The sequence below is a fragment of the Chinchilla lanigera genome, unplaced genomic scaffold, assembly GCF_000276665.1.
Source record: "Chinchilla lanigera isolate Chin_1 unplaced genomic scaffold, ChiLan1.0 scaffold00052, whole genome shotgun sequence".
NCBI lineage: Eukaryota > Metazoa > Chordata > Mammalia > Rodentia > Chinchillidae > Chinchilla > Chinchilla lanigera.
The window spans coordinates 10,996,799-11,021,694 of record NW_004955453.1 but is presented as its reverse complement, the minus strand read 5'-3'; the positions used below and the strand labels follow the sequence as shown (position 1 = coordinate 11,021,694).

The following is a 24,896-nucleotide window of genomic DNA, read 5'->3' as shown; positions in this document are numbered from 1 at the left end:
ATGGCAGGGAGGAGGCTCTGTCCCTTCCTCTCAGGTTTGCTCTAAACCTAAAGGTGCTCTTCAAAAAGTCTTTAAAATGAAGAAAAAAGTAAGTCAGTCAAGGTTGAAAGAATGAAGTAAACTTAAGGATAGAAAGTAAGAAAAGGTAAGAATAGTAATTGCTATGTCCATATTGAAGAAGAAATTAGCTTTTTAAATTTTAATCCTGATAAATTTATTGCATTATCCAAAAGGGTTTTAGGGTATACAAGTGTTAATCTAATAAAATGTACTCCAAAATTTGAATGCTGTGAATATTAATTTGCAGAAGGATGGATTACGCCCCTGAGCATTTTTTTAAATTAGTAGATGCTTGCAGTAAATAATGGTTACAATTATTGTGGGGAGTTGGTGTATGTACATAATCCACTTTTTTATTTTAAAGAGAAAAAAGAATAACAAAATAATGACAATGAAGACAAAAGAAAACAATACAAAAACACTAAAAACAATCCAGGATTTCAAAATAAAATGATGGGCATTAACCATGGTTGTTATATTACAAACTGTTATCTTCAGCGAAGTTGCTTAGATTACCACATGTAAGAATGCAAGATTGATCAAACAATTAAAGACAATAACAAGTAACTAAAAATATTAGAAATGATACAGAGCTTCATTAAACAAGATGGTAAGAATTCATCAATGGTTGTATTACATAATACATTTTAATTCTCTTTCTGTCTCTCTCTCTTTCTCTCTTTCTCTCTCTGTCCTTTTTGTTTTCATCCCCTACTCTTCCCCTCTCTTCCTGCCCTTTCTAACTCTTGGTCCCCTTTCTATTTGCAAAAGCTCTATTCTCATCTTTTTTTCCCTTTCAGTTCTGTTTTCTCCAGTCCCCTCCCCCTTATCTCTTGCTCCACCATGCATTTGAAAGAAACATCTCCCTAATTGCTCTTTATCTCTCTTCCGTTTTGCTCTGTACTTAGATTTTGTCTCCAGGTTATTGGTAACATTAGGCAAATCACAATACTTGCTACAGCTTCTCAATCCATAAAAAGGATAATAAAGTTACTCACTGAGGTAACTTCAAAAAAGTGTTCTCTTGACTAATGAGCTGATGATGCTAACACATTGAGATGAAAGGCAGTGTATAAACAAGCAATGCCATGGTTGTCATTACTACTGCTAATACATGAGGAATGCATAGACTGTGTGTCATTGTACCAGTCTGTTTCTCATTACTACAATGGAACACCCAAGGCAGGCTTCTTTATGAAGAAAAGAGACATTAGTTTGCAGTTTTGGAGGCTGAAAGGCCAAAGAGTGTGGTACAGGCTCTGATATGCGGCCACCTCGCCTCACAGTGCATAGCAATGTTGGGAAGAAGAGAGCGCATCTCTGAACAGGAGGCTAGAGAGAAACTGGAGACACAGAGGCTTTCTTGAGGAGATGGCCCTAAGTGACCTAAGCATTTCCCACTCAACCGCAGCTCATAGAGCTTCTACCAACCTTATAGTCCTGCCTCCCCCAAAACCAAGGTGCCAACATATGAATTCTGGGGACAATTCACATCCAAACCTCAATGCCCAGACACAGCTGAAGACCACCCACCCAAGGAAAAGAATGAACACATTTATAAGTTGTGATTTCATTTGCACTTTATTTTCAAGATCACTTTAGTGAAATAGGCCCCTTCACTTGAGTTGTGGGTATAATGCCAAGTTTTCAGAACCCCACTTGCCAGTAGGTATGGAATATGTGAAGTGTTCCGGGAGCGAACACCATGATCTTCATATTGTCAGTTGGATCACAGTTCCCACATCTGTAAAGCCCAGTTGTAGGACAGGTGATCTCTGAGCTTTCTGTGAGCTCTGAGAGATTACAATTCTCTCACTCTGAAACCCTGAAGACCAATCCTGCAGCAAATGAAGAAGAGAAACCCAAAGGGAACCGCCGCCCCAGCTGGGGAGGGTACACTGCAAGACTGAGCAGTACAGCTAAGAGATTCAGGGCCAGCACTCTGGAGTTGGGAGCTGTCCTTGTTATGTTACTGTGGTTCAGCTTGCGGGCAGACTTCCTCATCTGCAAGTGAAGCATAAACAGAGCTCAGGGATCTTGGGAAGATTACATGAAGGGCTTGAGGGAGTGCCAGGTACACAGAAAGTGCTCCGTCCACATCAGCCGTTACCAAGCTCTGGGAGGTTGTACATTCATCAAGCTCCCACTGCGCCCCCACATAATGATGATCTTGGAGGTATTTTGAGGTGGGTTTTTAAAATTTATTTGTTTGTTTTTATTTTCATTTAAAAATCAGTGTATGTTTGCAATGCACAATAGTTATGATCATTTGGGGAATTGGTACATGCATATAACACATCTTGATTATTTTCAATCCTTACTCCTTACCTGTCCCCTCCGTCTGGTCCCCTTCCTCATCTCCAAAACTCTGCCTTCTTGTTTCCTACCACCTGGAGATGTTCTTGTTCAAGAAAAGCTGCTTTTGCTGGGTGCAGCTGCGGACACCTATAATCCTAGCACTTGGGAGGCTGAGGCAGAAGGATCATTGTGAGTTTAAAGCCCACGTAGGCTATGTAGTGAGTTCAAGTCCAGCCTGGAATACATACCAAGATCTTGTCTCAGAAAGAGTTGCTTTTGTTTTTCAAGAAAAGTTTAACTTTATTAATATAAATCATTACGCTTGATTTGAGTAAATGCAGTGGAAAACATGACGCAGAAGACAACTATAGATGTCCCCCAGATCAAACATGAGGGAGCATAGACCGGCAAGAACAAGACCAGGAGGTGAGAGCCGCGGGTAGCAGAGCGATAGGGTGGTAGCCTAGCATGAGCAAGGACCAGGTCTTATCCCCCTCATCCCCCAGAAAGGAAGGAAGGAAGGAAGGATGGAAAGAAGGAAGAAAGAAAGAAAAGGAAAGAAAGAGAAAGAAAAGAAAAGAAAGGAAGAAGGAAGGAAGGAAAAGAAAGAAAGAAAGGAAGGAAGGAAGGAAGGAAGGAAGGAAGGAAGGAAGGAAGAAAGAAAGAAAGAAAGAAAAAGAAAGAAAGAAAAGAAAGAAAGGAATGACTATAAGGAGCAGTGGAATGCTTTTTTTGACTGACCAGAATTCAGCTAACCCCCTCCAGATTTGGGAACTTTCATATTGCACTGTGTTTGATGATGGCAGGGGTAATGCCTTATGTCCGTCAGCCTTCAGATCCTCTCTTCCCTGCTTCCCACCAGCTTCTACTCAGGACAAGAGCTGGATTTAGCCAATTGGTGGGTTCCAAGGAGAGGGCAGGATCCAGGGCTTTGACTATTGAGCAGTAAGGTGAAGATGAACTGGCTGGATTCATTAGCAGCTATGGGAGGTGGGCAGCAGCATATCCGTTGCAGATTGTTTGTGCTAGGAGACCATTGCACTTCATGGCTGCCTGGAGCTGCCTAGGTTTCTAGAATGTTCTCACATCTGATCCTCTGCCCTTCTGTTGATTCCTCCCCCTCCCTTCCAATAAATTCCCTATTAGGACTAGAAAGGGGGAAAAAGAACACTGCTGAGTCTCCTGCCATCTTATTATTTTTCCTCCAACATCTTTGTTCTCTGTGTTCAAAATTTTTATTTTTTATGTATTTGAATATTTGTAATTGAGACATATTTGTCATGTAAATATTTGTACATATTTATGGACTACCGTATGAAAATTCAACACAAATACACGGGTAGTGATCAAATTAGGATGATTAGCCTTCCGTCTCCTCAAACACGTATCATTGCTGTGTGATGGAAACTTTATTATTTGCTGCTTATGCCAAAGCATCATCACTACCATCACCTGTGAAATGTCAATCGTCAGTGGGGGACTTCTGGGTAGAACTGACTGTTAGATGTCAATTTTGCAATATTACTAATTTTTAAATGTTTTAATGATTTTGTAATCATGTAGGATCTTTATTCTTAGGAGATACGTTCTCAAGTATTTAGGCTGAATGTCGTGATACATGGTATTGAGTTTCAAAACCAAAAAACCCCACATTACACACATGTGTACGTATATGTGTACACATATACATAGATACATACATACATCTGTTGACTCATGCATGCATGCATGCATCCATCCATCCATCTATTGGCAAACTGCCAAGATGTTAACATTGTTGGGTCTAGGTAGAGGATATGTAAGTGTATATTGCACTGTTCTTTTACTATTTGTGTAGGTTTGAGAAATTGAAAATAAAATGTTGGGGGAAATAAATTACAGTACATTCATGAATTGAGAAAAATGTTTTTCAAGAAGATTCCTATGTAATCTAAGTTTTTCCAGATCTTAGCAGCTGGTGGATACAGTATGTTACTTGTAACTCACAATAGCTAACAGGTAATGGGTGATCAGTGAATGAATAAATCAGTGGACAGTCCAAAGTCTTTTTAAACCATTTTGCTCCCACTAAACAGCATCTCCCTCCAAAGATGCCTGCCCACCTCCCAGTTATGTTTTTTTTTGGGGGGGGGTACTAGGAATCGAACTCAAGACCTTGCGCTTGCCAGGTAGGCACTTTTGCCTCTGAGCTATATCCTCAGCCCCCCACCTCCCAGACACCTAACTGACTTCTTCCCTGTTCTGATTCTCTACAACGCTCTTTGCTTGTCTCCAGTTGCAGTCAGGGATTTCTGAGGTGATGAAATCTCAATACAGAGGGGAAAAGCCAGAGATCAACTTCCTCCTACAGTACATGAATGCTGCCCTGGTGTGTAGTCCTTGGAGATTTCTGTATTAGTCAGCTTAGGCTGCCAAACAAAATACCATAGACTGATATTTTCAAAATACCAGCTTCCAAACAGCCTCTGAAAAAGTAAAGAAATTTATTTTTCACACTTCCGGAGGTTAGAAGTTGGAGATCAGGGTGCAGACATGATTAGATTCTGGTGAGTGCCCTTCTCCTAGCTGCCCAATCACCACCTGCTTAATATGTCCTCACAGGGTGGTGAGAAAATCAGTTCTGAGGCCGGGCATGATGACACACGCCTGTAATCCCAGCACTCGGGAGGCTGAGGCAAGAGGATTGTTGCAAGATCGAGACCATCCTGGGCTACAAAGTGAGCTCAAGGCCAGCCTGAGCTGCATATCAAGACCCTGTCTCAAAAAAGACAAAAAAAAAAAAAAGAAAGAAAATCAGTTCTGCCCTCTCTGTATAAGGGCACTAACCTGTCATAGGGGTACCACCCTTGTGACCTTTTTTAACTCCCAAAGGCCTCACCTACAAAGAATCATATTGGGGCCAAGGCTTCAACATATAAATGTTGAAGGGACACATTCAATTCATACAATTTATAGAAGGTCACATATAGTAGGACATGGTGGCCCATGCCTGTAATCCTAGCGCTGTGGCAGGCTGAGGTAGGAGGATCACAAGTTTGAACCCACTTTGGGCAATTTGGTGACTTATCTAGACCCTGCCTCAAAAATAAAATGGTTTAAAAGGGCTGTGGATATAGCCCAATGCAAAGGCCCTGCATTCAATCCCTAATGGGGGTTAAAAGAGGCGGGGAGTTGTTTGTAACTCAAAATCTAATGGGTATAAGAAATGAAATCAGAATATCTGTCCACTAGAGGAAAGGGGCATAGAGAGGTCATAGCAGAATGAATGTATCAGCGTTCTCTGAATACAAGCTCTGGACACCTGGGGGCTGACCGAAGCCAGGGTGTGAAAACACATATCATTTCAGAGAAATTGAATATTTGGGGGACACGTGCAAGGGTCTTCTGCAAAGGTTTCTTAAGAAGACCACACTTCTCAAACTGATTTCCATATGCATGTGGGGGTAGGAAGAACATTTACTGCACAGTTAGAAAACAATTTAAAAATGCATGACAATGTCAAAAATGTATGACAGAACACAATTTAAAAATGTATGACAGAACACAGCTCCTAATCCAGGCACTGCTCCTAAGAGTGAGCTTTATTTTCCTCTGGCTTTTAATCCATCACACTGACCTTTTTTTGATCCTCTGAGGACACTCTTGTTTACAAGTCTATATTAATTTATTGCTGATAGGGATCAGTCTCAAAGTCTACTCCAAGGGCACAAACTATCTCACCCTGACCCAACCTTTCAATTTATCTTAGAGGTGGAATACTAACATTTCATATCTTAAATCACTACATTTCCTATGTGGATAAACAGTATTTTCATTAGTAATCCTCTCTTTTTAGTAAAGCAATTTACTTAGGGTTTTTTTTTTTCCTTTTTCCAGAAAAAGCCGTGTAGAGAAATGGCAAGTGTATGGAACGATCTTGTGGAATTATTTGTATCATTAATGATTAGGCCTGGCTGTTGCTCATTCTTTTTCTATAGGCACTTGGAATTTTCCGGATAATTTCTGTATCACCAAGTGAAGTTGTAGATTTCAAGTCTTACTACATTTTCTTTACCTGTGGAACTGGTTTTCATAAGCAGGATCATTTTACTTTCTGTAGCGCTCTCAGAGCAGGTAGTTACTTAAATGAAATCTTTACCAGACTTTCCTTCTATCCTCCAGTAGCAGTAAACAAACACTTTTAAAAGAACAGGGTCAAAAAACCTGATACTTGAAGATTCGCTTTCCTTGAAATGGGGTTGTTGCCTTAATCTTTGTATTTCTGCAAAGTCTCTTTGCTTCTTATGTTAGTTGTACAAATTGTGATCTATATCTTATTCAAGTACAAGTGTGAAACAGGCTTGTAGGTTGATTGCTGAGAAAAAAGCAGAGCTTCTACTGTAAAACAAATACTGGCTTGGAGCCAGATAAAACTCTGGTATTAGTAAGAGACCTTTCCCTTTAATGCATTGATGAGATGGATCGGCAATTGAGAACTTCCTCCGTCCACCTCAGCACAGAGCTCCCTTTGTGTCAGAGCCAGTCAAAGGCCAGTGTGTATGGGCCTAATGTCAAGAACAGGGGAGAGAAGGGAGACCTGAGAAACCATCAAGAAATCCCTGCAGCGACTACAGGGGCTCGCTACAGACACATTTACAGGATTTGCTTTCATGTGTTCTGCCATGAGAGGAACTGGGTCCTGCTTTTTGCTGTAGCCTTCTCTAACAGTCTTCCCTTTACAGGTTGACTGGAGTTCACAGACGTTCCTAACCTCATTCCCTTCCAGCTGAAAGTTGTGAGTCATTTTATGCATGTACTTGCCTTATTCTCTCATTTTTTTGGTGGAGCTAAGGGGAATAGGGGCAGAGGAGCAGGTCCCCAAGCAGAAGCCTGAGGGGTGGAAGGAAGATACTAAGAAAGGTAAAGAAACATAGGCTTCTTCTGCCTCCCTGATTTTCTAGATTTCAATCTCCCTCTGCTTAAAATGTTATCTCTCATTTTAAGAGCCGTCCCAGGAAAGGTGCTGTCTTGCATACCTACAATCCTGGCTACTCAGGAGGCTGAGGCAGGAGGATCACAAGCTTGAGGTCATCCTGGGCAGTTTAATGAGATCCTGTCTCAAAATAAAAAATAAAATAAAATAAAGGGTTGTGGATGCAGCTCAGTGGTATTTTAACATGCACAAGGCTCTGAGTTTGATACTATTCCGTGTGTGTGTGTGTGTGTGTGTGTGTGTGTGTGTGTTTCTTTTCCTTTCTATCTCAGGGTAAAGGTCATCTCCTCCAGGCAGCTTCTTTGACCCTCCTGTCTAGATGCATTCTTAACCTTCTACCTTTTGCCTTTATCCTGCTTTCTCTAGTCATGTGACTGGTTCCTTACTGTACCTTAAGGTCATGAAGCTAGGTCTTTGTGAGGTCTTTGTTTGCCTCACAAGTGCAACTGCCAAGAAATCAGATAGTGGGACACGGAGCTCAGTGGCAGAGGACTTGCCCAGCACACACAAGACCCTGGGTTAAATCCTCTGCACGGCAGAATGAAACAAAGAAAACACAAAGTGCCTGGTCCATAGCAGCAGGCCATAAACGTTTGCTAAAGGAGTGAACTGCATGTCCTAACTGAGGTTCTCATTGGCTTTGTGCTTCTCCAGTCTCAGTCGCTGGGGAAAGTGAAGTTTCCGGTCACACAGCAAAATTGCTTCTTTTAAAAATCTTGCCCTACTTAGTCAAGTGTGGTGCTGCATTCTAGGAAGCTGAGGCAGGAAGATCACAAGTTCGAGTCCAGGTGGGGCAATTTAGCAAATAAATGAAACTCTGTCTCAAAATAAAAAGTAAACAAAGGCAGCAATATATCTCGGGATGAAGGCTCTGGGTTCAATCTCAGCACCACAAAAATAAATAAATGAACATGTGTCTCGCCCTGATTTCAGTTCTCTTTTTCATTCATCCTTTTCCACTTCAAGCTTGTTTCAAAATGTGCTAAGTATGACTTTTCTATTTTACTGTAGGACTTGTATCTTTTTATTATTTATTTTAACAACTTCCTAGCAAACATTATTCTCTGTAAAAATAAAATGAAACAGTATGAACTCCATCACACAGCCCCTTGGATAACTAATTGGTTATGCCTTTTATAAATTGATACTATATACCATGATTTTAAATGTGTTCAGTTACATTGCTGTCACTGCAGGAAACTATCTCAATGGAATCAAATCTGTGACTTAATCATTTCATAAAAAATAATATTTTGACTAGTATCTGTCATTAGACTTTAAAAAGTCCTAAATTGTAACAAAAAAAACCCTAAAAAACACTCAAAGTAAAATTTGTCAGGTGGGTTATTTAATAGAATCAAATAAGGCATCATTTTTACAAAGTGTTTACAGTTAAGGACTGATAAAAATTCTGTGAAGCAAATTTACCTGAAATATTGATTGAATGTAATCATTGAATAAGAATGTCCAAATTTTTTAAAAATGTATTCCTACCAAATAATAGCACTACAGCACCTTACAGAAGTATAGGTATTGGGGACCAGTGAAAGAATTGCTTAAAATTATAAAATAAACTAATTTTAAATTAATAATTAGGTTGTTAAAAATTAGTTTCACTGATTTTTCTATTACTATATCCCATTAATGAAATTTGATAAATCCTTTTGTCAGACTTTTTCCTCCTTATAATTAAAAATATATTAATACGACTTATTTCTCTAATTCACACGTATCTTTCTATTGCAAGGAGAAAGTTCTGGAAGTTTCTATACAAGGAGAATTCCTAAGTTAAGCAGATAAGAAAAGCTAAGTATGTTGTAAGTCAATTGAAAGAAGTAGAACATGAGTTGGTCTTATTTTTTTGTTGTTTTACCTGATTACAAACCTTAAGCTTATCGTTAAGGAAAGAAACATTATTTAAGGTATAAGGAATATTATAAAGGCAGTATATGCTCTGCTTTTTTCAGCATTAAAAAGAAACAAATGTAAGGTGTATCACATGGAACCAAGTCCATAGGTAATTACAGGCTACCTGTGTTCCGTGTAACCTGGCTATGAATGCAGAAGGAACAGCTGCGTTAAAGCAAACATGCCCCACTGGCCATTTATGGATCTGGCCTAATGATAGCTGTAGGATATTCAGTACCTGAGGCCATAGCATATTATTTTAATTAACATGACCTGTTCTGTCATGTTCAAGGTTCAGATAAGGTCAGACCTTCTTTTAATACCAAATTAATCACTGCGGCTTTACTTGCCCAGATGTGCAAAAAACCTGCTTTCTCTCTTCAAGGCCTCTCCCGAGGGCACAAAAGTTTCCTGCAATCCAGTTGGGCCAGTCCTGCTTGCAGACATCTTGCCAAGACAGCCTAGAGAATCTGTTTAGCCCCACTGATGCATCTTACATGTTCTGAGGCTGCGTTTTTGTGAAGGCCCCTGGTTTTCTCTCCATTTAGCCAGCTTCCCAAGCGTTCCCAGCACTTCTTGTCAGAACAAGCAATGCCCTCTGGGAAGCACCTCTCAGGGATCTTCTAGCATTTGGTACTGGGCCTAGTTCAGGCTAACCAGTTTGTCTTTTCCTCCTTGCCCAGATTCTCATTGCAAACCAGTTCATTCCCTTAAGAGAATCCAAACCCTCAAAGGATGAGAATTTTAAGTGCTTACATTTCCAAAAAGATTGAGTTTCCTGTGCAAATCTACCCACCTTGTCCCTAAGACACACCACTCCTGCATCCCATGAACCATGGGAGGGAGTATACATACTTTGGTAAGCCAAACACAAAACAATTATTAACTCAAAATTAAAAAAGAGGGCCAGGCATGGTGGCTCACACCTGTAATCCCAGCACTTGGGAGGTTGAGGCAGGAGGATTCTTGCAAGTTCAAGACCAGCTTGGGTTACAAAGTGAGCTCAAGGCCAGCCTGAACTCCATAGTGAGACCCTGTCTCAAAAAAAAGAAAAAATTAAAAGAGAAAAAGAAGTACTTTCCTAAACCAAGGTAACACAATTTATGTGCTGCTGCCATTTGGGCCACCAGGTGTCCAGCATTATTTAAATAGAAATCTTTCCAGGTAAATTTAAATTCAGCACTAGGCAGTAAAATAATATTCAAAGCGTAACAGAGCCAAAGGCCAGTTTATTTCTCAATCTCTGCTTGCATTAACCTACTTCCTTCCAGTTATGTGGGCAAATATCGCTGGATGAAGATACTTTTACTTTAACATCTTTTACTTTAACATTTAACAAAGAATGAGGGGATCCATACAGCTCTCAAAAATATATTTCATGGTACATGCAGCCAAGAAATAGCTCTTAATTTTCTGTTTCATGTTGTTTAACTTCCTGTACATTTTCCAAGTATTTATTCAACTTCAAAGATTCTTTTATTGGAAGAAAACTATGAATCAAATGTGCTCTCTGACTAAAATATAGTAATAAACAATAGGATTTTGTTGCTGAGGAATTACAGTTGGATTACGTCCCTCACACTTGTCAAACTTAGCAGTTTGACTGTGTTCACATGTAGACTTAATATCTGAATCATGTGAAATCAAAAAATCCAGAGACTCTCTTTAGTTACCTTTCTTCCAACTTTTGAATACAATGTTTTTAACATTTGCATCTTCATAGTAAGATTTTATATGTATTTTAAAAAGCTTGTCTGCTTTTTATTCTCTTAATTTTCATGGTTATCCTCTTTCCCCTCAGAGCTAGATATTATCTTGTCTACTGCTTAACTTAAAATCTTTTTTATGGAAACAAAATGTTTTTGATTCTGGTTATGTAAGGAGTTTCCTTTTGGATTCCAAGTGTTATTTGAAATGTACAATTTCTCAGTCAAATCTAACGTCTCGATTTTGATGCAGTATAAAATCAGTGAAATATCACCTGAGTAGTTTTAAATAGTTTATATAAAGTGATTTACTAAGCAGTATTTTTTTTTCTTGAGACAGGATCTCACTGTGCAGTTCAGGCTGGCCTTGAGCTCACTTTGTAGCCCAGGCTGGTCTCGAACTTGCAATGATCCTCCTGTCTCAGCCTCCCAAGTGCTGGGATTATAGGCATGCACCAGCATGCCTGGTTTAAGCAGCATGTTTTAAGTGACGAACTACTCTAAAATAACTCTGTAGGATTTTACATAAAATCACTCAGATAGAACCTGTGCCACTGGTAACTAAGTTCTATTTGAAACAAGGTCTTTCAAAATGTTTTACAAGTGCGTTTTCAGTATCATAATCTCACATCTATGGTATTTTCAGCAGTGACTTCAGTTGGCTTTTATTTCCCAGTCAGGAAATTGGCAACATTCCATCCAGCACAGAGGAAAGAAGCTTCATTGTATTAATTAGGATTTTTTTTGCAAATGACAGAAAAATGCCTCTAATGTACTTTAGACAACAAGGGGAATTTATTGACTCACATAATTAAAAGTTCCAAACAGTCTTCAGATCAAGGTTTGAGCCTGCAGTTCAGGGCACCTCCCCAAGGAAAGATACATCTTCTGACCCTTTTGGGTATCTCAACTCTCTTTGCACTTCCTTTGCAACTCCAGCTGGCAAAATGGCGGCAGCAACCTGGACTGCGCGTCTTCCTATCATACATCTGGGTACCAGCTTCTTCACAAGCCTTGGAGTCACTTGTCTCCTTGACCAAAACTGTGTAAGTTGCCCATCCCTGGACCAGTCTCTGTGGTTTCAAGGGAATGAAACATGTCAACAATCTTAGACTGAGCTGGGCGTGGTGGCACACACCTGTAATCCCAGCACTCGGGAGGCTGAGGCAGGAGGATCCTTGCGAGTTCGAGGTGAGCCTGGGCTACAAAGTGAACTCAAGGCCATCCTGAACTGTATAGCGAGACCCTGTCTCAAAAAGACAAATAATAATAATAATCCTAGACCAATAGTCTCAATCCCCTTTCTAGAAATAGGGTTGAATCCTTGGGAAGGGATGAAGTCCTTGCTGTACCCTAATGGCTGATTAGATGATGGCTACGGAATGGGCACAGACGACCTTCTCCTCTGCATATGCTTTTCTTCCTCCATTGGCTTCTGCTGGGAGATGTGGGAACGAAGGAAATAGCCACGTAGATGTTGGTAGGCTATTGACTGCTTTCAGATCTGTGTTCTTAGCAGTAGACTGCTGTCTCCGGCCATTTCCACAGAGCAGAGCAAGTCTATACTCCTCTGTTAATGTAATTCATACAGCTATCATTTATGTTATTTCATTCATTCATTGGTTCATTTAGCATATATCTATATGCTTGGTGTTGAGCTTTTCTTCTCATCTCGTGTATTAAGACTGTGTGAATCTTCCAGACCTGGTTGAAAGAGCTGAACCCAAGCAAAGCTAGTAGGCTCATAGGTGTTGGGAGCAGTGGGGACAATCTGAGTAATTTTGCTTACTAATAGGCAGCCCTGCCAAAAGCTTTTCTTTAGAGACGTGTTGCTAACCCCACCCACTCTTACCTAGAAATGCCTAAGGATTTTCAAGGTTGTTAATTAGCTAGTCAAAGCTAATCCTTGAGAAGATGTATCTATTTTCAAACCAAGTGTCTTTTAATAGTATTTAAATATTCTGTCCCCAGATAACAAAGGTAATCACTGCCATTTTTTGAATGCCTTCTAGGCACTACATTATTCATTTGACTTACATTATGTTATTAATTCTTTATAACACAACTGCAAGATAGGAATTATGATTTTACCAACAGTGAAATGAAGGCATAGAGAAGCCACAGAAACTTCTCAGGGTAGAAAGTGACAGAACCAGGACTTAAACTAGGCTAGACACCTGGATCTTTCCAATGCCACGGCCAGCATTTGTTTCATGGGCTTCTTCCCCTAGGTGCACGGAATCATGTTACTAAATATCAAATATGATTGTAATTGTTATGTGATGCTTAAACTCATCCATTACATTAGTGTCTATTCAATTCAATTTAATAAGTAATTTTTAAATAAGTCTTTGGATTTGGAAAAAAAAAAAAACCCAGGCAAACAGAACTGTATTTCACTAGGGACTGGGTGAAGAATTTAGGTTTTTTTTTTTTCCTATCTTTTTTTTTTTTCTCTGTTTCTGACACAGGGTCTTTTTTTTTTTTTTTTGAGACAGGGTCTTGCTGTGTAGTTCAGGCTGGCCTTGAACTCACTTTGTAGCCCAGGCTGGCCTTGAACTCCCAGTGATCTTCCTGCCTTAGCCTCAGTTCTTACGGAAGACAACACCACTCTTAGTTGTCAAAGCAAGTTCTGCAAATGCAGTACAATGTTATCAACAGGACAGCAGGAAGGACTCAAACTACATTGCTCCTGTGATGTCTTCCCCTTCCCAACTATTGGGAGAAACCTTTCTTCACCTTGGGAGGAATCTTTTTTACCTTGCCCCATTTTTCCACATGGAGGAACTCCCATTAGAGCAATAGGTCTGCCTCAGAAATGAGTTATGTGATTGGTGGATGGTGCGGACCCCAGTTAATGGTACCTGTTTCTTCATTGGGTAAAACTAATCTCTTCAGAAGCAGCAAGGCTGCACCAGTCAGGGACTCATTGTCGCCCTGTGTGCTGGACCGCCAGGCCAGGGCAAGGAAGGAATTGCAGGTAAGTGCGTCTGCTCAGGAGCCCTATTCTACCATTCAGACTCAGAATGCAAGCCAGCCCTGCTCTTTGGGCCACAGGTGTAAAACCACTTTCCCCAATCAGTTTCCACATTTATCTCCCACTGTCGATTCCCTGGGTCTTTTATCACAATTGTCTGAGAAGTCCACAGAGGAGGAAAGAGGGACTTCTTTTTGAAAATCCCCAAACTCTAAAGCATCCACTTTATTTAAAATCCAACCAACCTCTTGGCTCAGTACTGAGTCAAAGGAATTGAAAATAAAATTTCTTCATTACTATTTTAATTTGCAGTGAGATTGCTCAGCAATGATTCACCAAGATGTACCTTTTTTAAACACATGACTGCATTTCCCAGGGCCTTGGTAATTTATGGCTGCGGCAGAGTTTCCTAGCAGGGCTTTCCACGCTGTTCTGATTTCAGCCACAGCTGAGGTGTGCTCAGATTAACCACCTCCAACAGATGCCTGCATTGTTTTAGCCCCAGAGCCCATCCTCAGGCCGTGGGAGGCTGCTCACCCAGCCAGCAAGCACATCATGGAACTGAGGGGGCGCCTGTGCCCACAGGGCCCACCCTCAGCAGTCAGGAAGAGAAGCAGTGGGTAAAGGCTCCCGGCTGCTGCCCTTTGGGCAGAGTTCTGGGAGGCCTTTTGAAGGAGGAGCCAGTGGAACCAAACCCCTCTACCTGGAAAGTGATGAATATTCCTCATATAGTCAGAGACCACCCTAGAGACAAAGGACAAGCGAACTACTGAACCCTTAACTTAATTCTCCTTAAAAGCACGATGTTCATTTCCTTCTGAGCCAGTCAGGGACCTAAAACTGGTTTTTGCTAAAACCTGTGACTCGGGCTTGAACCTCCAGAGTAGGTAACTGAGACTACACCAAAGCCTGACCTTCATTTTTTGTTTTCTGTATTGCCTTAAGACTCTGGATATAGGCATGTTACTCAGCTTTTTAAAGTCAGCAGAACAAAGTTTCCTGGTCCTAAATTTACCTAGCCTATTTTGTCTCCCTTCAAGATGGAGGACAGGAAGATAAAGAGTCACTAAAATGTCAAGATTCACTGGGACATTTGATTACCAGCGTTTAGAACCTCCAGCTTCAGGCTCTTACCCTTGGAGCAGCACCTAAATGTCTCCAGCCCTTGCCCTGAACTGCGGTCACCTGGGTCCCAGGAAAAGCTCAGCATCACAGGACTGAAACCCCTGCAAGCACAGGCAGTCTTTTCATGGAAGTGGAACGGCCCTTCAAGGCATCCGGATTCTTCCAGAGTTACAAAACCAGGATGGAGATGATGATCATGGGACCCCAGCTCTCCTCAGCTAATCCTTAAAAACTGACCTCCTACTTTGTGAGTGAGCCTGCCTGAACCTCTTCGTCAGAGTGTGCCCCTCCAGCTACTACCCAAGCTAGAGTCCTTCTCTTATTTTTCTTTTTTTTTTTTTTTTTTTTTCTGGTACCAGGAGTCAAACTCACGACCTTGTGCTTGCCAGGCAGGCACTGTGCCGCTGAGCTAAATCCCCAGCCCCCATTCTCTTATTTTTCTCTTACTTTCTAATTAAAGCTTTTACCTGTGAATTCATTCTATTACTTAGTTTTAATTTCCATTATCCCTAAAGCAAGGGTCCATGCCAGGTGGTGACACATCATTTTACTGGCATTTCCTCCTTGTCTCCTTCTTGTTTATTATCTCTGCCACTAGGAATCACTTCCCAGTGAAACTACCTGTACTCAAATCTTGGCTCTGCTTTTGGGGAGACACCCAAACTAAACCAACAACGAAAGAGGGTGTAATCTATCGAGAGAGAGCAGACTATACCTATATCGCAGACCCTATTCCAACTTATCCCAAACTTAGACCAAGACACATGCCACCACCCTCCCAATCACTTGTCATTCCCTGTGCTCAGGTTTAGTTCTTATCATCTTTTTTTTTTTTTTTTTTTTTTGTACCAGGGATCAAACTCAGGACCTTGCACTTGCCAAGCAGGTGCTTGTGCCTCTGAGTTATATCCTGGGCCCTAGCTCTTATCATCTAATGGTAAAATAAAATGCAAGACCATGGCCCTGGACTCTAACCTTTTCCCCCAAGCTTAGGTGTGTCCAGCTTTATTCTGAATCTGTCCTGTTCACTATAACCAAGCAATTAGTCCAAGTGCAGATCAACCTCTTTTATCGGTGTCAGAAAGTCAAGGTCATATTTGAGGGGGATTGCAAGCACATTTCCTCTGTTCACTTTCCCAACTTCCAACTATAAAATGATATTTTCTGAAACTTCCTGCATCCCTTCCCCATCTTAGATAACTGGCTTTTTTTGTTTATAAATTCTGACACTTAAGTTTTTCCTAGGTCACCCTTCCTCTTCACTGTTTTGCTAGAGTTATTGGTATTGAATACCCTTAAGGCTTCTTGGAGGATCTGGCTCCTTAAGAAGCTGGGTGAAGCTGTCTCCCTTGCAGTCTTTCCTGTTGCTCACTATAGCCACAGCTTGGGATCTTGTCCCTTTTTGTCCTCATTGTGGGCTCTTTGTTTTAGCATCTCCATATTTGGGGTCCTAGCACAAGTTGGGCACCCTAGAAGCCTACATGGTGATTATTGGTCAATAAGTTTTCCAAAACTGTCATTCAGATCAGTGTGTGTTGCGGGGAATGGAAGCAGAATTGCGCAGATGAAGGAGATGAGCTGCAGTCGAGTACCAAAAGAACACATTCTGCTGTCCCTGAGTCATGATGCTGCAGGAACCAACCCTTGCTCGTCTCGGTTCTTTGTTCCTCTGATGAAAGAATTCAATCAAGACACATAGACGGCCATTCAAAAGTGTAGGTAGCATTTATTATAGAGTAGATATACAGAGATTTGTATCTGCAAGGCAGAGGGCAGGCTTACCACAAAGGCATCTGCACCAAGTACCAGTTTGGATATCTTTTTACGTACAGAAGAGTCATTCCTGGCATTCAGGGAATTATGGTGATTTTCATTGCTTTATTTATAGGACGTACATGTTTATCGACACTTTTCTGAGAGGTTGCTTTGGAATGTTGATATTTCAAAAATGTCCTCCTGCTTCTATTCAGATAGTCCATTTCTCTCAGGACCCTTAATCATGTAAGAAACCTAGGAAAGAAATTTATAAGAGGAAAATGTTCTGGCTGGTCATCGTGGCACATGCCTATGATCCCTGGAAGATCACAAGTTTGAGTCCAGCTTGGGCAGCTACTTAGTGACTCAGCAAGAATCTGTCTCCCCCCACCGCTCAAAAAAGGGCCAGGGGATGCAGCTTGGTGTGAAGGCCCTGGATTCAGTCCCAAGCACTACTAAAGAAAAGTTGGACTCAAATCAGGTCCCAGCCGAAGGCGCTGTTGCCCATCAGTTGAGGGTTCTTTTTGTTTGATTCAAAAAAAAAAAAAATCATGAATTGATGCCATAGGTCAACTGCTGGGTACTGGTCTCTGCTGCTGCTGATCTTCCCTGGCTGCTGGTCTCCGGAGTTCCTCAGTGCTGATGGCTCTTGGTTTTATTGTTCTTCCTCTTGAGATGACTATTCTGTCTACATTATTCCAGATAAGGATTCCAAGCAGATTTACAGAACTTTTGGAGCCCACATTACCCAAGAAACAAATCATGAGCAAGTTTTCAGAACCTCTGAAGCCAGTTTTTTCTTCAGTAGGGGCTGTGCTATAGCCCAGGAAGGTCAGTGGACTGGAGAAAGCTCTTCCAGACTAACTCAAGAAGCGTGTTTGGGAGTGCTGCTTAGATAGCAGCTGCAGGCTTGTCATTGGTCCAAGTACAGGCTCGTGATTGGTCAAAGTGGATGCAGGGCTCCATGATAGCAACAGGGCTCATGGCCATGATCCAGTGAGAAGCAGGGCTGAAACCAGGGAATTTTCTGGAAGTCTAGCTGTGGGGGTTGGGGATGTTAGCAGTGGGCCCAGATGCCTCCCTCCCCAATCTTAGCCAAGTCTTGGTGCTCCCTCCTTCTTCTTCGGAAGTGACAGGAGCAGGGGTGGGGCACCATGTGGACTGGAGGAAAGTGGCTGCCAGATAACCAGGGAGGACACCAAAGCACACTGTCCCAGTTTATTGGGCGGGGTGAGGGGGAGCAAGGGGGGGGTACATCCACTGTCCAAGCCACTCCCTCCTCCAGCCTGCCCAGCAAAACCCTGAGAGTCTCGTGCTTGTCCTCTGTCTCAGAGGAAGGGTCCATAAAGAATGCTCCCTTTTCTGCTATCACTGGGCCACAATCTTTGTGAATTGACCAGGAACTCTGTGTGCCTTATTTTGGAAATAACCGGCCAGGTGGCCAAGAATGAATGTGTATACTGCATAAACTTACAATGTCATTGTTCTCGGTGGGGTCATTCTGGGTCTGAGATCTAACAAATGATTACAAGTATACTACTCACTGCGGTCTTTGTGCCTTTGTTTAACTATAACTGGCCAAGCTTGCTATTTGTTTTTTGTTTGTTTGTTTGTTTGTTTGTTTTCTGGTACCAAGAATCGAACTCACAACCTCACGCTTGGCAGGCAGGCGCTATGCCTCTGAGCGAAATCCCCAGCCCCTAAGCTTGCTATTTTAGACAACTCTTTGTTCCTCAGGTTTACTGATGTCCCACTCTTTGCTCAATGACACACACAGCCCAACGTTGGGATGGCTCCTCAGAGCTGTCTCTCCCAGGGCAAATCGCTCAGCTCTGCTTACCTCCCTGCGAAACAGTCTTTGTTTGCAGACTGCTTTGGGAGAGAAGACTAGTTTTGGGTGTGGCAGATTGACCAGTCGAGGAATTCCTAAAGAGGGCCGGCAGCCTAAGCCTGGCGACCTCCATCATTTCCAGTAGCTGAGGAAATAGATCCTTCAGCTCTGACAGGGGCATAGGAGTCTGGAAAGCCTGTCACCCACAAGTCCTTCCCTCAACCAGTCCACTCTTTAGTTTTCAGCCATTCGTTCTCTAAGAGATCTTCTCTCTCTATATATATATGGAATACATATACTATATATACTATATATGATATATTTTAAATTATGTATACATATCAAAGATGCAACATCTTAAAAAGGAAAACTTACAAAAAGTATGGCACAAGGTAATCCTATTTTCTTCCAAAGGGTTGAGACATCAAATTTTTTCTCCTGTAAATGAATGTCCGTGTTCCCAAAACTATTTTGGAAACCTAAAGCATTCTTTTCCAGTTACTCTAAACTTTGTGAATTTATAAGGAAATGGAAACTTTATTTCAAAAATAAACCTTGAAGCAGTTTGAAAATAAAGAGGACCTTCCTTTTTGAACCAGTAGTAAAAGTTAAGCAGGCCCACAGGCAGTGGGAAGGAAATGTCTTAAGACTTCTTCAGAATTTGAAAAGATTGAAATAACAGATGTCCTAGAGAACCTGGCAGGATTTTAAAGTAGCTGAGGGAATACTGAGCAAGCTTTGGGTTAGAAACTTTTAAATTCTTTTTTAAAGCACTTTCTAAGGTCCTCCAGAATGTTTTTGTGACATTATGTGAAGACAGGGTTGCAGGCCCATTTGGAGGTATGAACGACTTGGTAAGTCACTACTATGAGCTATTCTCCCACACAGCACTTCCCCCAAAAGGTTTGTTAGACTGCTAATACTTGGTACCTCAGAGTGTGACCGTATTTGGAAACAGGGTCATGACAGAACTAATCAATATCAAATAAGATGTGAGCTCTAATCCAACATGACAGGTGTCCCTTAAACATGAGAATTTGGCCAGTCATGGTGGTGCACGCCTGTAAAACCAGAAGCTAGAGAAGACTGAAGTAGGAGGATCGCTGCAAGTTCAAGGCCAGCCTGTGCTACAGAGTAAGTTCAAGGCCAGCCTGAACTACACGGTAAGACCCTGTATCAGAAAACAAAGGAAAAATAAACATGGGAATTTGGATCCAGAAACAGATTCAGAAGGGAGATGATGTGAAGACATAGGGACAAGGCTATGTACAAGTCAAGAGACCCCTAAGGCTTCTAGAACCTCAGAACCGTGAACTTCAGAACCTAGAACCTTCTAGAACCTTGTAGAGAGGACACAGAATAGATTCTATCTCTTTTTTGTAACACCAGCACTTTATTGGCGGGAACTCATTTGGTCTGGGCAGAGTGGAGGCGGGTTGGGCAGGGCCGGTGCCATCTCAGGGGGTTTCCGGGGAATCGGATGTTCCTCTTTGCAAGTTGAGAGCAAACATCTTCATGGATGAACCCCCGAAGGGCCCCTGGCCCCTACCAGGTCAGGATGGGAGAGGGCCCTATGCCGGGCCGGGCCCCGCGGACAGCAGGGCCCCGATGTCGGGCTCAACATCGATGGTGGGAAAGCGCTGGCTGTACCTGCGCACCGGCACGCCGTCGGGGGCCACCAGGAACTTCTCGAAATTCCAGGCCACATTGTTGCGGCACCGGGGACCAGATGATGGACTTGGGGTCGCTCATGAGCGCGGTGGGGTCGTTGCTGGGCGCCGGGAGGGCCTCCCGCAGGAAGGCGAAGAGCTGGTGTGCCTTCGCCCTGTTCACCTCGCACTTCTCGAAGAGAGTGAAGTGGGGCTCGAACCCACCGCCAGGCCAGACGTACTTGAGAAAGTGCAGGACCTCCTCGTTCTTGGTGTTTTTCTTGTGTCCGAAATAGTTGCAGGGAAAGCCGAGCACCACCAGGCCGCGGGGCCTGCAGGTTAGATTCTGTCATATTCCTCAAAAGGAACCAACCCTGTGGTCATCTTGCTTTGAACTGGTAGTCTCCAGAGCTGAGACAATACTGTCGGGCAGGCAGTTAGATGAGCAAGGCTGAGGGATGAAATAGTGCGTGTTATCAGTTACATAAAGAAAGGCTTCAGTGTAGAATCCATTTATGATCCTTTGTCTCAGGCCCTAAGCGATCCGGCAGTACAATGACATCTTAAGGTGACACGGGCACACACCTTCTGACATGTGGCCACCCAGCCATCTACCTCTAGAACAGGGTGCACAGCATTCCTGGCTGCCCGAGCCTCCAACCCAGAGAGAGGACGGGAAAGGTTCTTTAAAACCTTCTTGGCTTACGCTGGGGCCCGGTCTAAGTTAAAGAAGAACAAACAACCTCTCTTTCATAAATTCCTTATGCAATTAAAGCCCCTAAGGAAGCACTGACCATCTAAAAAGGACAGGAAGACATTTTTGCAGTTCCTAAGTAACTTCTAAGGGAAATGGTGATGAATATCATAAAAATCCCAGCTCCCCAGATCCCATGGGTGCATGAAAATGTATCCAAATGCAGGCTCGGTCAGATGCCTTCATAGCACTGCCTACCTCCTAGCTTGAAGATGTAACTCTTTCTCTGTCTACTTTACAATAAAGTCTACCTAGACTTCATCATGGCCTGTGTGTCTTGACTAAACTCTTTCATCAAGCGAACAAAGAACCAGGAACCGAGGAAGAGAGGGTCCAGGACCTCGGGGCATCAGAACCCAGCTTCCCGGTAACAGTAAGTTTTTGTGGTTGAAGCTGCCCAGTAGTTGGTACTTCGTTACTTTGGCCCCAGGAAACAGAAATCGCTATTGTCATAGCACCTTCTGCTCAGCCCCGTAGGTCATCTTCCCAAAAAGCAGCTGAGGAACTGAGCAGAATTCCTGGTGGCTCAGTCCTTCATTGGTCAGGCTACTTAATTTCTCCAGCCTGTTCTCATATGTAAAATAAGAACATTAGTAATGCCCTCTAATGAGGGCCTTTGCCTATAAAAGGAGCTAAAGTCAATAAGATCCTTCCTTTCCTGTGCTTCCAAGAGTGTCACTTCCTCCAGATCTTTGTAATTTTTACACCTCTTAGAGATTCAAGTTCAGATCTCTTCTGTCTGCTACTGCTGTGTTAATAATACTGCTGCCTTTTCTCTTTTTTTTTTTTTTTTTGGTACTAAGAATCAAACTCAGGATGCTGCACTTGCCAGGCAGGCTCTTGTGCCACTGAGCTATATCCCTGGCCCTTGCTGCCTTTTTTTCTGACCAGATCTCAATCACTGTGGCCTTTCAGTCTCCTGAAGCAAAACAATTAATTTTCTTTATATGTTAAGGAAGGAAGTTATAAACCAGAAAGACAACCTTGGAGCAAGTATCCAGCCTTTCTGGACAAGCCACTGTGACATTAGTCTGGTGACATGATATATTAATTAGCAATATTGGGCTGTGGATATAGCTCGGTGGCACAAGTGCCTACCTGGCAAGCTCAAGGTCCTGAGTTCGATTCCCAGTACCAAACACACACCAAACACACACACACACACACACACACACACACACACAAACAAAAAACAAATTAGCAATATTGGTCAAGCTCAAGGAATCATCCTGCCAGGGACCAGCTTCTACCCTCTTTTGAGCAGGCTATATGCACAGGGTTTTTGTTATTTAAATGCATTTTTAGAACCAGACACTAAAACATTGAAAAAAAAGAAATGCAGATTGACTTTGGATTGTTGCTTAGATTTATTACCTAAAATGCTTTCTTGCATTGGCAGAGATAACTCAAAGCCAATTAAACCATGATGAAATAGCACTTCACTCCTACTAGAACAGCTATAATCAAAACATTGGAAAATGGCCAGTGCTGGTGAAGATGTGGAAAAACTGAAACTCCATACATTGTTGGAGAAAATGTAAGTGGTAAAGTGCTGTGGATCACAATTTATTGCTTTCTTAGAAATGTTTTACACAAAATTCCCATATGACCTGGCAGTTCTCCAGAAATATACCTTAAAGAAGTGAAAACAAGAACTAAAGCAGATGCTTATGTACCAGTGTTCATTCAGCGTCACTCACAATGGCCCAGAGAAAGAAACAACAGCCCAAGTGCCCATCAGCGGATGCACGGGTAAAGACAAGTAGTAGATCCACAGAACGGGTGTCTCAGTCACAGGAAGGGATGAAATTCCGATACGTGCTCCAAATAAATAAGCCTTGAAATGACGGGCTAAAGGAAATAAACTAGATACAAAAGGACAGATATATAGGATTCTGCTTCATGACATGCTGGAACAGGCAAATTCATGGAGACAAAGTAGATTAGTGAGTATCAGAGCCAGAGGTGAGGGCGAATGCAAGTTAACATTAATGGGTGCAGAGATTTTTTTTTGGTAGTGATGGATAAGTCTTGAAAACAGGTAGTTGTGAAAATTGCACAACATTGTATATAACTAATACTGATGAGTTTTACACTTAAAAATGACACACATTAGCCTGGCGTGGTGACCCATACTTATAATCCTCAGGAGGCTGAGGCAGCAAGATCAGAAATTTAGTGCAATTTTGGGCTATCTAGTGCGATTTTGTCTATCCTGGGCTATCTAGTGCGATTTTGTCTCACAAAGCAAGACAAAATAAAAAGACAAATATTATATGTTATACTACAATAAAATAGAAAAGGCAATGACATAATCATTCTTTCTTTTTTTCACATGAAACCAGAGGTTGAATAGACATTGATGACCTGATTGCATCTTCACACAGGGTAACGCGGTAAGGATTGTTGTCTCCCCTCGACAACCAAGACAAGAAAGGCTCGGAGAAGGGCTCATGGCCAAATAGCTACTACCTGAGCCAGAAGCACATTCAAGTTCATCTTTCCCCAGCACTATGTGGTCTAAACACAAACTTCTGTAATCTAGCAAGATCACCGTGGTGTGTGTGTGTGTGTGGTGTGTGTGTGTGTGTGTGTGTCCTTCTTTACATTAGAAGGGAAAAGGGGCTCCATGACAAGAATTTCCTGGTTCAGAACAGTCACCTCAGGAAGTCCAACTCATTACTTGTAAAGATAAGTTTGCCTTGAAAGTGCCACTGTAAGGCCTCCTGTATTCTATGACCTCAGCTATCTGGAAGATAGCCAAGCATGCAGAAGTCAGCAGAAATCACCTGCTAGTAACGTGTTCAAGAGCAGAAAGAAGTAAAATTATGTTAAAGCACCAGGCTGGCTGCTCTGCTGGGGCGGCAGTGTTTTCACATACCTTTGCACAAACCTTTTCTTCTCCTTGCCAGAAGTTCCAGTAGATAGGGGCTAAGGCAGGGAAGGGAATGAATCAGTTTTTCAATAGGAATTGCAAATCACTGTAAAGAATGGACTCTGCCCAGTCTGGTGCGGTAGACATCCTCATTGCGCCCTTTGAGGCTTTCAGGTCTCCCTTCTTCCTCCCTCCTTTCTTTCCTTTCTTCTTTCCTTTTCTCCTTTCTTCTTGTACTGGGGATTAAACCCAGGCTCTTCACACTGAGCTACATCCTCAGCCTTTTTTGTATATTTAGCTTGAGACAGGGTCTTACTGAACCTCCAAGTGGCTCATGCTGGGCTTGAACTTGCAATCCTCCTGCCTCGCCATCTCTGAGTACTAGGATTACAGGCCTGTGCCACCAAAACTGGCTGGCTCCTTTATTATCTTTTTTTCTGACTCCTCTTTATTCGCTGACTCAAAAATTGGTGGTCCTCAGAGTTCTGTGCTCCCCACTTCTCTTTCTACTTTGTTCACTCTTGCCTACGCCCACCCACAGACATGACTCTAGCTGTCCTGTTCCCTCGTAACATTTAGACCTCTAGTCCTGAACTTGGACTATGATATCTATTATACATCCCCAACTGGAGGCCCCAACCTTATGCCTCAACTTCTTCTGAAGCCTTAGTCATCCAAGCCAGAAACCCGGGAACCATCCCTAGCCTCCTTCCTTCTCCTATGTCTTCTTTTCCATCACTGTCTTTACTTTCCTGTCCCATCAGTCTATCTCTTGTATGTTGCTAATCTAGCCTCTCTTATCCACTCTTACTGTGCTTTATTCCACTCCGCCTTGGCAAACCTGCCAGGATCACTGCAGTAGCCTCCAGCCTGAGTCTTCTACAATCTGGCCTCCAGGGAATGATTAAACAAACAAAGCCACATCTGGTCATATTTCTCTATTTGTCTTCTACTCAAAAGTATTCAGTGGCTGGTGCTTACTTAGA

The 24,896-nt window shown here is 42.3% G+C and overlaps 1 pseudogene; it reads right to left on the bottom strand.

The window, feature by feature from the left end:
• Positions 1–20,037: 20,037 nt before the first annotated feature.
• LOC102022878 lies at positions 20,038–20,630 on the bottom strand (annotated as a pseudogene).
• Between the last annotated feature and the right edge of the window lie 4,266 nt (positions 20,631–24,896).